Below are 12,937 nucleotides of genomic sequence, written 5' to 3'. Positions count from 1 at the left end.
GTGCGGAGGGACGTGGGGCGATTCCCGGCGTGGGGACACGCAGACGCATCTCAGCTCCTTCCCACTCGCCGGCAGCGTGGGCTGAGCACTCAGACGGGAAGGGGTTTCCCCACTGTGTCCCCCCGGTGCAGACACAACGGCTCAGAGCACAGAGCAGAGGTGAAGGAGAGGGCGAGGACACGGGCAGAGAGCAGGGGGGAAAGGGAGTGAAGCTCACAGAGCGCTTTGTGTTGGAAGGGACCTTAAAGCCCATCCACCTCCAGCCCGTGCCCACGGGCAGGGACCCCTTCCACTAGAGCAGCTTGCTCCAAGCCCCGTCCAGCCTGGCCTTGAGCACCACCAGCAGAGCCCTGGACCTGGAGTCCTTTGCAGTTCTGCAGTGAGAGCCAAAGGCTGCAGCAACCCCTGCACTACGCAGGCACCAGCTCCCACACAGACCCTGAGCCCCACTGCCGAGCACTTCTCCTCCCAGTAACCCCAGCACAGATGCTCCAGCCCCCCCATCATCACCCAGTGCCTGTGCTTACAGGAAGGGAGAGCTTGCTGGCATCCCAGAGCTCTGTGGAGGAAGCAGGATGGGGCAGGCAGGACCCACAGCCTGTCCAAGGACAGAGGGACACTGGGGGGAGTGGGGCAGCCCTTCTTAAACAGAGAAACAGGAGACTGTTCTCCTCCCAGAAACACCTCCCTGGTCCAAAAGACTTCTTATGGATGAGCAGTGGTGAGACCTCCGGGATGCAAGTCACCCAGATGACTTTCTGATCCAGAAGGACCGAGGTGACTCTGCTATTCCAGCTCTGACGTGACAACACCCCCACGTCTGAACCTCAGACCCTTTCGGGGCTCACTCACCCCTGTGGTACATCCTAGGCTTTACTGTGTTCCCAGCAGCAAGACACAGCTTTTAAAGAGGCAACCCCAAAACTGCAGAGAGGTGATTTGATTTAAGAGATGGGCACAGCCTGCGCGTGTATCCCAGATCCAGTGGTAATTAGGAAACAGATGGGGAAGGAGGGGAGGGAGGGAGGAATCTTTGTTGGGTTAATTGTCTGAAGTCACTAAATGAAATAGAGGTGGCCTGATTTCCCTGGAGGATCCTACATAAACTTAGGGATAGACTTTTGCCGACAATAAAAGAGGGAGCTTCCAGTGAAGGACAGCAACAACTAATCAGGCAAGAACAGAAGTGATAAACCCGTTAAAACACAAAGATCCCCTTTGTAGCTTCAAATAAGGGATCGACCAATCTGACCCACAGCTTCATTACCATCCTATTAAAATGCTATCTCTATTTTCCTGATTAAATGCCCTAGAGTGGAGAAGTCTTTTTGTCTTGGTTGCCCTCCAGGGACAGGGGAGCTTCGGTGCAAGAGGACCAAGCCCCATGGGTGGTTCAAATGACACCTTTTTGAGCAAGCTCTTCAAGTCTCTTGCTCCCCAAGGTGCCCTCCAAGGATCAGATGGACCCAGAACGTGATATTTCAGAGCAAACACAGCAACATCCCCCTTGTTTCCTGGCTCCCGAGGGTTTGCTGCCAATGCCCACTGGACAGTGTATGCCAAGGGGTGTGTTCTTCTGTGCCCCAACAAGAGCACACAGCTCACCCCCCAGTGCTGCTGAACTTCCTTTAGCAACCATTACCATTCTAACAACCTCAAGCCTCAAACAGCCCATCACAAGGTTACTGGTGACAGTTCACTTCATCAGAAGCACGGCGCTCCTCAGTTTCCCCCATGAAAGGGCATCACAACCACCACAAACTGCTTTCAGTTCGGCGCTGCTGTCTCTGTTTCTCATTAAGCCAGAGCAGCTGCTGGGACAAGGACAGAGCCAGTCCTCCTGATCTGGATTAGTGACCCGGGGCGAGCCAAACAGATTTCAAACCACTCGAAAATTAGAGTGGGGCTGGAAGGGAGAAGGATAAAGGGATCAGATGCAATGGGACCGTGCGAGCAGGACCAGACCTTGGGATTTGAAGCCATAAGCCACGTTGCTACTAATCAACCAGTTACCCCTCTCTGGTTTCCCCTGTATTCAAGCAATGCTTTCCCTATCTGGTGAAATTAAAACATGATTCAGCCTCTTAAGAAATAAACACAGATGAGATACAAGATCCGAGTTTAAAAACTGAATTACTTCTAATCTGTAAAGACTGCCTACTGCAGATCAACTGAGCCATCACCATACCAAAGAGACCAAATGAGGGACAGGGATACACCTAAAACAGTGCCCAGAGCCACTGAATCTTGCCAGGGGACTGCAAGGCCTGGTCTTGCCACTGTGCCCAGCATCTTCATTTCCCCTGTGCAGGATTGGAGCAGGTTGGGCTCTGCCTGCACCTCTCTATGGGGCTGTGGCTGCTGGAGCTGCAGAACCCATGTGGCACCTCCCAGTAATATTGCCCTGAGCCCATCGAGTGAGACAGCAAACCCTTGCTGACAACCCTCCTTCTGACCTGAACAACACAGAGTAACCCAGGAGGACAAAGGGATGCGCAGCGCACATCAGCACCATCATCCTGGAGCTCTGCTCTCCCTAGGGCTCCAGGCAGCAGCAGGGCACTGCCGGCACTGCAGGCAGCAGTGTCCCATCACAGAGAGCCAGCCCCTTCCAGCAGCACACAGGAGGAGAGGCAGAGCCTGGCAGAGGGGGTGGCCTCAGTCGTGCCACAGAAAACAGTGGCAGGAGGTCAGAAACAGGGCTGGTTGCCAGCAGCAATTCAGCCCTGCTTGGAGATGAATGAGGTCGCTGGGGATTAACAGTCCAGCACCTCTATTGCTTGAAGATGGGGACAGCACAGGCTGCAGGTCTGGGATACAGGGAATAAGGAGGATGAATAAAGGCTCTCCAAGGAAGATGAGCCGTGTTCTCTTTTCCGGACACTTGAAATCCCATTGATCTTTACAGGCTTACACTGAGCAATCAGGACTTCAGGCAGGTGTCAGATTCACTTGCAGAGACCAGGACTGCACTATCCCCAAGGCACATCCCTTCTCCCACCACAGGCTTATGGAGAAAGGCTGAATCTGAACCCTTGCACCCACTCCACATGGAGCCCCATAGCGCAGCTGCCCCTGTGGGCAGCAGTGACTGGATCCATCTGCCTTTCTCATCGCAGCATCTGCTTGGAATCAATACCAAGAGCATCTCCGGCACAGCTGAACAAGCCCCTTTTTACCAGACAACAGGCAGAAACTGCATTTCCATTGTAGATAAGCATTTGTTTTGCTTTCTGGCATGTAAGTTCTGTGGCTGAGCACACACCACATCCCTGCTGTTTGCCTGCACCGATTTATTTCGCAAGAACTCCTTCTGACTGAGAACCAGGATTCATTGCAAATTGATGGACATCTGTTGACTTGAACCAGGTGACAGCAGTGATTTAGTGCATTCAGTAGCCCACATAACAACTACTTGGTGCTTAGACAGGGCCTCGAGGTTTCCTGACATGAGGAGAACACACATACCAGTCCCTGCAGCATGGGCAGTCCTCCTTACCTACCTATAGGGAAATTGAGGCAGGGCATCTAAATGACTGGTCCACCCCCAGGGTAGCTACACACATTAATGCAAAGCATTCCAAGCCTGAATTAGGTAATGTTAGCCCCATGGATACTCTCTGCCACTGCTAGCAGTGCAAAGCCATCCTTGAGTCAAGCCACACCACCCCTGCCTGAGCACGTCAGGGAGTAGACACTGAGAAGTTCATTAGTGCCATTTCCCCACTTATCACAGCCCGAGGGGGGTAACAGCACTGGTGACTCGCTGGTCAAGCGGGGAGGCCCCTGTCCCCGGCTGCACTGAGTGCAAGTGACACGCTGCTGCTCGCTGTCTGCTCCTGCAGCTGACAGCACAGCTCTGCTGCCTGCTTCAGACAGGAGCGTGATGCTGATCCCTGCCCATGATACAGCCACGCTGGTCAGTGCGGGTTAAGCTCCCTCCCACGACAGCAGCCTGTGTGCCGCTGCTCCCTGCACGGATGGGAACCAGGGGCACAGGGATGTAGCTCCCTGGTGTGGGGAGGCAGCTCCTCGTCCCTGTGCTCCTTCCCCACTCCCGTGGTCACACACACCAGCCTTCAGAGAGCCTGAGCCTTGGCTGCCAAGGTACCCACACACCTGCAGTGATATCCTGCACCCACAGACCAGGACCAGACACTTACAGAGAAGTTCAGTTTCTCCTTTCCTTCTTATCCACTCCTTCTGCTGGAGAAGGTCTTTTCCAAAGGGTTCCTGCCTGGCTGGCTCAGACCTGGTACACATCAATGCTCCAGCAAAGCAGCTCAAAACACCATCGTTCACGTTAAACTGATGCAGTTTTAAGCACACAGAGCGCTAAGAGCAGAGCACAGGACTTCTCAGCCAAGTCAGGAAGTTGCCAGTGTGGCACAATTGTCTTCCCATCAAGCAATCTCCGTTGTCCCCATGGAGCTGCTGGGAGCCAGCTCCTGCCTTGACATCAGCAAACGGAAGCCTACGTCATAAAGCACGCGGAACCCTGGTCCCCATGAGCCATCTGCACTGATCACACCTAGATCCAGCCCAGGGCACAGACGTCTGCACTCACCGCGATATCTCATCGCCTGCAGCAAGGGGAAAGTGCCTGCAAGACTTTCTCAGGCTACCGCAAGGCCTTGCAGCCTGCAGGACAGTCTCCTGCTGCTTGGGGTGTGATTCCTTCTGCCCCATCAAACTGTCTGCATTACCCAGTGGACTAATAACAGGTTCTAGCAATGCAACCACATCTAAGGTGAAGCAAATCAGGAGCTCGGCTAACAGAGATTTCGGAGATAAGGAAGGAGAAGAGCCTTCCTTGCTGCTAGGAGAGGGAAATGCCATTTAAAACCAGACACTGCTCTGGCAAAGCCCAGATTGAGTGAAGACTAAATCAGAGCTGACAAGCTGACATTTGAAAATGCAATTAGGTGCCTTGTAGAGCCACCCTGTTATCTTATTGTTAATTATACGTTTGCTCAGTCTAGGAGGCAATACACTTATTTAAAGCTCATTCTCAGGCTCTCCTGCTTTGACTGGTTGCTTCAATCAGGAACCCATGTCCTTCCCCCCAGCCCTACCTCCCTGTGCTGTGGTGAGTTTGATTTCCACAAGGACCATCATATTGTGTGTGCATTTATATAGCTCCCATCATAAACCTGCTGTTGGGAAAGCATCTAGAGCAGGTAGTGAATTCCAAGGATAAAAGGGTTTGGGGAACAATTGAATGCCAATAAGAGAGCTGAGACTCGCTGCATTCAGTTCCTATTTATGCAGTTCAAAGTGCCCTCCCTGCCCAGAAGGGACAATCCCAGTCACCCCACGGGATTTAACTAACCTGTTTCTGCAGCGCTTGATCCAAGCTCTGTAATCAGAGATTCATTTATTCTCATACAAGCCTCTAACTCCTCTCTTAATTGGGATAAAGAAGTCTTAAACATATTAATGTGCATCGTGGACCAGGGCCATTTTATGAACATAAGCATAATTCAGCTTTGTTTGTCTTGCAAGGCAGGTTAGGGGGGAGGAGGAAGCAGCACAGCTGAGCAAACACAGTCATCTCCCGAGTAAAAAGCCTGCCAGGGATACTTAGAAAACACAGGTTCCCCAGCTTAGCTCCTGGTGCTCACAGGAGCCGGTGCTGCCTCCATCCCAAACCCAAGGCTCTATAGAGAGATTGGTCTACTTGGAGAGGAAGACAAGGAAACCAGAGCCCATGAAACCCGGTGTTAGAGAGAAGCTTGCCCTACTGGGCTCAAGCCAGATTAGCCTCACAGCTGTCACCATGGCCAGGAGAACTCGGGTGAGCTCAACCCTAAATACATGGCTGTGGACCCAGCTGCTGCTATGGCTGGGAAATAAACCCCTGTGGGCCTTGGCATCTGGGTAGCAGAGCTGTCAATGACATGCCAGGCTGTGACACGCAACACAGCATTTTGAAGGACACTTCTTTTGTACACATTTGTCTCCTAAAAAGTGCAGCCCAATAGCACATGTATGAATTAGCTCCAGTTCAGATTTGGCAAAGGGAAGGAGCACTTTGCTTCGATAGAAAGTTCAGTGTCAAGACATTCTTTATTAGAACCCAGATTTACTACAGATGCAGTGGAGGAAGGAAGCAGGATGATCAATTCACTGAGTCGATCGGATGTGGTTTTCAAGAGGTTGCTCTTGGTGCACCCTCACACCCACAGCTTCACTGCAGAGGGCATCAAACCCGACTTAGCTACACTCCCTTCGACTTGCCATGGGAGAAGTCACAATATGCCAAGGTTTAAGTGGCCACTGGTGCTGCAAGACTTGCAGCTCAGCTGCAGACTGCTCAGAACAACAGGGCCAAAGCATGCTCTGGGCCATGCCAGATGCATCATGAAAGCAGGGCTGGCCTGAGGGGTCCCATGCATGCTGCCACACGTGCATGGCTACAAAGCCTCGGTTCTCCATCCCTCTCCTCCCTCCCACTTGCCTGCACACATCTGTGAGCACGTCACAGGGACTGGAACAGAAACCAATGAGCTTGCAACAAGCAGCCTTTGTTGCTGGGTCTGGTAAGAATCTGAAAGCAAGATTTCACGAATCCTGACACCATTTAAGTGACAGCAAGAAAGGGAGCTTTTTCTAGGCCCTTAACTCAAAAGGGTGCAGCTCAGTGTACAGATGTGTCTTTATCAGCTGCAGAGCCGTGCTCTGCTGTTAGGCATATTCGTAACTCTCCCAGCTAGCACAAACGGGACTGTGTAATTAAGCATGAGGTGGCTGGTGGTACCATAGCCTACTGTGGAACTGTTCAGAGCCTGTGGAACAAGATGCAGTCCTAATCATCCAAATGGCTTGAGGAAGAATGGCATTCAGCACCACTCACACACCAGAGCACAGGCAGCTCCTCATTAACTGAGCAGACTGGGTAAAGCTTCCAGAAGCAAGTCAAGAGTCAGGGCTGGCCTTCACCTTCTCAGTTTGTTGTGTGAGAAGGGAGTGCTGCAGTTTCTTTCCCTCCCTCCTGCCCCCTGTGAATAGACAATACAAACTGCTGTGAAGATCCAAGAAAAGCAGCTTCCCAGGATGGGAAGTTGATCCTTGTACATCAGAAAGGATTCACAAAGCCATGCAAAGGGGGAGCAGGTTGGTTTGCTTCCTGCTGATGAAAACCCTGAAGGTAACAGGATCACAAGCCACTTCTGTCTGGAAGGGACCACAGCAGGTCACCTAGTACAGCCATCAGCTGGAAGCAGGATGAGCTATACGGTCAGACCAGGTTGTTCAGGGTTTGATCCAGATGGGTCTTTAAAACGCTCATCCAACAAGGGTGGAGACCCCCAGGCCTCTCTGGGTAACCTAAACTACTGCTTGAGAGCCACCTGGGGATGGGGGGGATTCGTGCCTCTCCCTTGCATCCTCTTGTTTCACTTCTGCCTGTTCTCCCTTCTCCTCACCAAGGACAGAAGGAGCAACAGGGAGCTCGTAGGCAGGGATTGCGGTGGAGCCCGGGGTGCCCCCGCCACCCCCAGGAGGGTTCAGCACCCTGGAGAGAGGCAGACTGCGTCCTCCCACCCACCCACCCACGCTCGTAACTCCCTGACCCGCAGCGGTTTCACTCCTCCTCAGGGGTACACCATCCTTCGAGCAGAGAATCGTGGAACTCCAGCCTGGCTTGGGTGGGAAGGGACCTTGAAGCTGTGGTTTCGTTTGCATTTTCAGTGTAAATACGCATAGAACCACAGAACCATCTAGGTTGGAAAAGACCTTTAAGATCATTGAGTCTAACCATAAACCTAATGCTGCCAAGTCCACCACTAAACCATGTTCCTGAGTCTTACATGGAAAGAAAAGTCTTCAAGTGGGGAAATGTCCATCCTAGTGCTGCACCGAACCCGTGCAGGACACCAAGCAAATTAAACGGAGGGCCTGGATGCTTGGTCAGGGTCACAGCTCCCTGAATAACCACTAGAACACAGAAGCCACTTCTCGAGGTGCTACTACTTAATATGAACAGAAAACAGCAACAGGTCAGTGCCTTAGCCGGTGGTCTCGGTTTGGGAAACCCCACATTCCCTTTTAACTTGGAGCTTCTTGAGGTTATTGGCAGGAGCAGGAAAAGTGAACATTTCACAGCAGAAAGGGGATTTCACCACATTTTCTGCAGATTCAAGGTGAGCCCCATCCACCTCCCAGCTTACACTGAGCTGCCAGCCCTGCCTGTCTGTGCCAGGGCATGTCAGGAGGAACGCAGGCTGACAGTGAAACAGTATCTGCTTGCTGTGACTTAGAAGGTCTGTAAGAACCCATCAGGCCTCATGCTGGAAGACATCAAAATCTACTGCCAAAAAGGCATAAAGCAGCAGAAAGCCTGCCAGGAACTCAAGCAAACCTCCAGGTTCACCTTGTGCAGTGAGAATAACAGCACCAGGCTATCACAGCAGCAAGAGGATGGGATCCAAAGGATCCTGAACTGAGGTGAGCTCAAGAAGCAAGGCAAAGAAAGACTTGTCCCTGCCCAGCATCCCTGGGATCTTCTGTTTAGCCACACAAAAGCATCTCTACTTGTTCAGCTGTTAATCCTTCTCCTCCTATCTTATTAACAAGGGATGGTGATCCCTATAAGCAGGCTGAGGTCTAAATCCTCCTCTGTTTTAATCCAGGACAACACAGAATGCTTTCTTGCAGATCTGGATTTAAAAAGGAAAAAGGAGGGGGATTGTTTTGCGTGGCAACAACTCCGAGTTCATCCTGAGCTGGATCCCTACAATTACACAAGTATCCTGGACAGCAGAGGTAAAGGCAGCAAGGTCTGAGCTGCTTCAAGCAGGAGGAAGAGGGCAGAAGTCATCCCACAGCACTTACAATTCTTCTTGAAAGGAGTTACCCGAGGGCAGGCAGACAAGCGAGACCTCCCCAACAAGGTTTGCCAGAGCCTTTCAACAGCTCTAACCCCTAAATGCAATGCTGGGTCTGAGCTGCCTGCTTGGGTTTGAGGTACAAGGGAATATCTTGGGAAGGGCAAACTAAACCCAGGCAACAGGGAAGGTTCAAAGAGGAATTTCCAGCGGTTTTTTTTCCCTGGATTTTCTAACATCTCCTCCCAGGTTTTGCTTTAATTCACATTTATTCATACCGTTGTCCCTGCCCATGGCAGTGGGGTTGGAACTCGACGATCTTAAGGTCCTTTTCAACCCTAACTATTCTATTCTAAGTAAATTTTTTTTTTTTTTTTTTATGCAGGACATGGAGACAGTGTAAACTGGGATGGATTTAAACCTTCCCAACTCAGCTGCATCTTTATTTCACCTGAACAAGCAGTGCAAACCTTTTCCTTGTGAGCTCCTTACCAGATCACACCAAGAACAAGATGGAGCCAACACTCCCTGAAGTTCTGGGTAACCTGTCCAAGCCTTCCCTCTGCCCAGGGAGGCTCCATTTCTGCAAGCACTGGTGTTTATCAAGACACTGTTTGGTAGAGACCCCCCATAACTGCCACATTTCTGCTCAGTGGGGTTAAAGAGATGAGGGGAATGGAGAGGGGATTCAAGTCTGGCAAAGTACTTGGTACCTATGAGTAATTCACCCCCCCCCCCCGAGCCTTCTCCCAAGGTCACTGGGTCACCTGACCAGGCTTGAAACACGGCAACGGAAGTAAAACTCCTTTCAGTGGAGAGTTATCACATAATGGTTTGGGAAGGGATCTTAAAGCTCATCCACTTCCAGCTCTTGTCCTGTCCCTACAGGCCCTTGTCCCAAGCCCCTCTCCAGGTTTCCTGCAGCCCCTTCAGGCACTGGAGCTGCTCTCAGGTCTCCCCTTCAGGAGCCTTCTCTTCTCCAGGCTGCCCCAGCCCAGCTCTCTCAGCCTGGCTCCAAAGCAGAGCTGCTCCAGTCCCCGAACAAACTGCTTTAACAGCCGTGCAGTTACCATTTCCCATCCACCAGAACCAGGCACCAGCAGACGTCCCTTTGCCTCCTGTCCATGTGCACTCTGACTCTCCTCACAATCACAGGAACCACCAGCAGCTGAGTCTGCATTTGCAGCTTTCCTTTTCTAGTCCCCGATGTGTTACTATTCACACCTGATCTCAACACCTTCCCTGCACAGGCTGCACCTCACAGCCCACCCATGGACTCTCAGTGCTGTCCTTCCAAGAGGGGTACAACCAGGTGAAGACCTACACACAAGGGGCTCGTGAGCAGCCTTCCCACAGGATCTCAGGCAGAAGCTCTGGTATGAAGACAGAGATCTTGTTTCTTGCTGTTATTCACGTTATTTGACCACCTTTGATGCTTGGTCACTGCAGAGAGCCTTTGCAGTGGCACTTTGCCAGCAGCAGCATCGATTTTCTACACAAGACCCATGAAGACAATTAGATCACAGCAAAGCAAATAATTCATTATGAATTAATACCTTCTGAGAGCTTGGGATATTTCCCATTTAATCATTAGCCGGCAGAAGAGATGATTGGATTGACTGACAAGTTTAAATCAGGCCCCGAGCCACAGCCAAGGCAACACAAAGCGGTAACCCCTGGCGAGACGCTGAGGATGATGATGGAGCTTTGTTACCACCAGCTCCATCCTATAAGCAGGACAAGGCCGGTCCCGACGCCTCAACCCCTAGGAGCAAAGTCCATCTTCAAATTTAACACCTCGAGCCCATCCTCCCGCAGCCCTCCATGCATTATTTATGTAGTACTCGTGTTACAGCTACACAAAAAAAGGGAAGTCAGCAAGGGCCCAGCCCCAGCCGTTAAATACAATTGGATGCTGAATTGGAGCCATTATCTCTCAAGGTAGGCCCTGCAAAGTTTTCGGGAAACAAAGCAGTCATGATGCTGATCAATTTAGCCCTGCTGCCGAAGGGGGGGGGGGGATTTCACAGGAGCACAGGCAACAAGAAAGGAGGCAGCATCGCAATAAAAGTCACTGGATTCTTGCTTTTGTCCTCAGCATCTGCTGGGAGCACCCCGGAAACACTTAAACTCTGACAGCGCCACAGTATCCATCTTAAACCAGCCAGGCATCCGCTCCGCCTGTCAGCATCCCGGTTTTCCTGCAATATTCACCTTCCCCTGCCCCTTTCCTCTGCCCCTCTGCCAAAAAGCATTCAGAAACTCCCCATTCGACTTTCACAAGTGGTCCACAGGAGCACTTCCAAGGACTGACCTTGAAAAAGAACCTCAAAGGCAGCACAGAAAAGGCAAAAGCAAGCCCTGCCCCGGCAGCGAGACCCAAGCCCTTCCCATGGCAGAAGGGATGGGGTTTTCCAGAGAAAACCTTCCCGATCCCTCGTCCCTCCCCACATCCCCATGCCCGGAGGCCTCGCCACGCCGCAAGCGCTGCATCCTCTCTGCGCCCCGTCCTCCAAGGAGCAGCTAAGGCCACCGAGGAAGATGCTACACCGCGCTCAAGCCAACGGGTACCTCTTGCAGGCCACGCTCCGCCAGCAGAGCATCCCTCGGTCCCTGCAGCCCATTCCTGGGGTCGGGAAAGGCTGAGCCGCCCGGACAGCCGGGAGTACAAATGATTCAGCACTTTCCCCACCTCCAGAAGCCTGATCGATGGCCGGGAGCTGCTCTGCGGGCACAGGCAGATGGGAAACACGCAGTCACCACCAGCGGCGGGGCCCGGCTCCTCCAGCGCAGCATCCCAGCCCGCTGCTTCCCCAGGGGCCTCCAGGCGAGGCCGTGCATGCGTTTTCCCAGCCCAAGATGTTCCAGATGAACACGAATCCACCCCAAAAACCACGAGAGGGAAGCATCAGTGTGCGGCCGCCCCGCAGGGCGAGCTTTGCTCCTCTGGGGACCGAGCCGTGCCCTGTCCCACCAGGGTCTCTAGCCGGGATGCGACCCCCTTCCCCGAGCTGACATATCGGGATATTATCGCCACGCATAGACACGATGTCATGACGTAACAGTAAAAATCCCGTCACATGCCAGAGCCCGGTACCCGGCTCCCCCTCGCATGCGGAACCTGCCGGGGAGGGCAAAATAAGGGGGAGACCCTGCAGGCAGCGGGTCCCAAACCCGCGGTGATGATGCTGATGGTGCGGAGCCAGCCCGCCCCACACCCAGCCCTGCCCGGGGGGTGCCGCTGCCGGATGGACCCGAGCATCCCCCGGGAGCGCCCCACATTCCGGTACCCCCGTTCCCCGCTTACCTGCTCCGGGAGCGCCGGGACTCGCCGCAGCCGGGCTCCGTGCGCCGCACTGCGCGCTCCCGAGCGCGGCCGCGCCGCACTGCGCGCTCCCGGGCGGGCGGGCGCGCCCCGGGAGGAGGCAGGGAGGAAGGCAGAAGCTAGCAGAGAGTGAGGAGGGGTTCATTAGCGGTGCCCGTAATTAGCAGCTGCAGCCCCGGCTCCGCCCTCCCGCCTGAGCCACCCCCAGGAAGCTCCCGCGGGCACTAAAGCACAACCAGGGGCCATAAACCGGGGGGCGAAGCCCAGCTCAGGGGTTTGGGGCAGGGGAGGACAAGCGACCCGGTCACGGCCCTTCCCCGCCTGCAGCACCGGTCCCGGGCGGTTCCGTAGGCTCGGGGCTGCTGCAGAGGAGCAGCAGCACCCTCAGCCGTGGGTAAGGTGCCTGCTGGTGGCTCCCTGCCATGGGCTCGCTCCCCATGGAGTGACCCAGCTCCTGCCAACATCCCAGCCCGGGCATCTCATCGGTGACTTGGTTATCAGGAATGTCAGTTTAATTAAAGTCTCCCCCCGTAGGAAGCACTCACAGCAAGAGCAGCCACTTCCCTCGCCCTGCATCTTATTGCACAGCAAATGTTCTGCTGAGGCTGTGAAACTTAAACTAATATAGGCACTTGCTCTAGCAACACACTGATCCGTGTGGATTTAGCACATATTCTAGACAACACAGAATCATAGAATAGTTAAGGTTAGAAAGGACCTTAAATCACCCAGTTCCAACCCTCCCTGCCATGGGCAGGGACACCTCACCCTAGACCGTGTGATA

The 12,937-nt window shown here is 53.2% G+C and overlaps 1 protein-coding gene across 21 annotated transcripts in view; it reads right to left on the bottom strand.

Moving 5' to 3' along the window:
* Positions 1–12,288, bottom strand: part of NFASC (neurofascin) — a 77,702-nt gene extending 65,414 nt beyond the window's left edge. For 19 of the 21 annotated variants that reach the window (XR_008971130.1, XM_057400627.1, XM_057400636.1 and 16 more), the window contains exon 1: positions 12,136–12,288. The gene's annotated coding sequence lies outside the window, so the exon portion shown is untranslated. Of the gene's footprint in view, positions 1–11,399; positions 11,543–12,135 lie in introns of those variants that run through there. The other 2 variants (XM_057400629.1, XM_057400630.1) reach the window with 2 other exon arrangements.
* Positions 12,289–12,937: the final 649 nt, after the last annotated feature.

The sequence above is a fragment of the Pezoporus wallicus genome, unplaced genomic scaffold (assembly GCF_028554395.1).
Source record: "Pezoporus wallicus isolate ANWC-B61680 ecotype Strahan unplaced genomic scaffold, APGP_CSIRO_Pwel_v1 scaffold_7736, whole genome shotgun sequence".
NCBI lineage: Eukaryota > Metazoa > Chordata > Aves > Psittaciformes > Psittacidae > Pezoporus > Pezoporus wallicus.
Note: the sequence above shows the minus strand (reverse complement) of the source record. Positions and strands in the feature narration are given on the sequence as shown.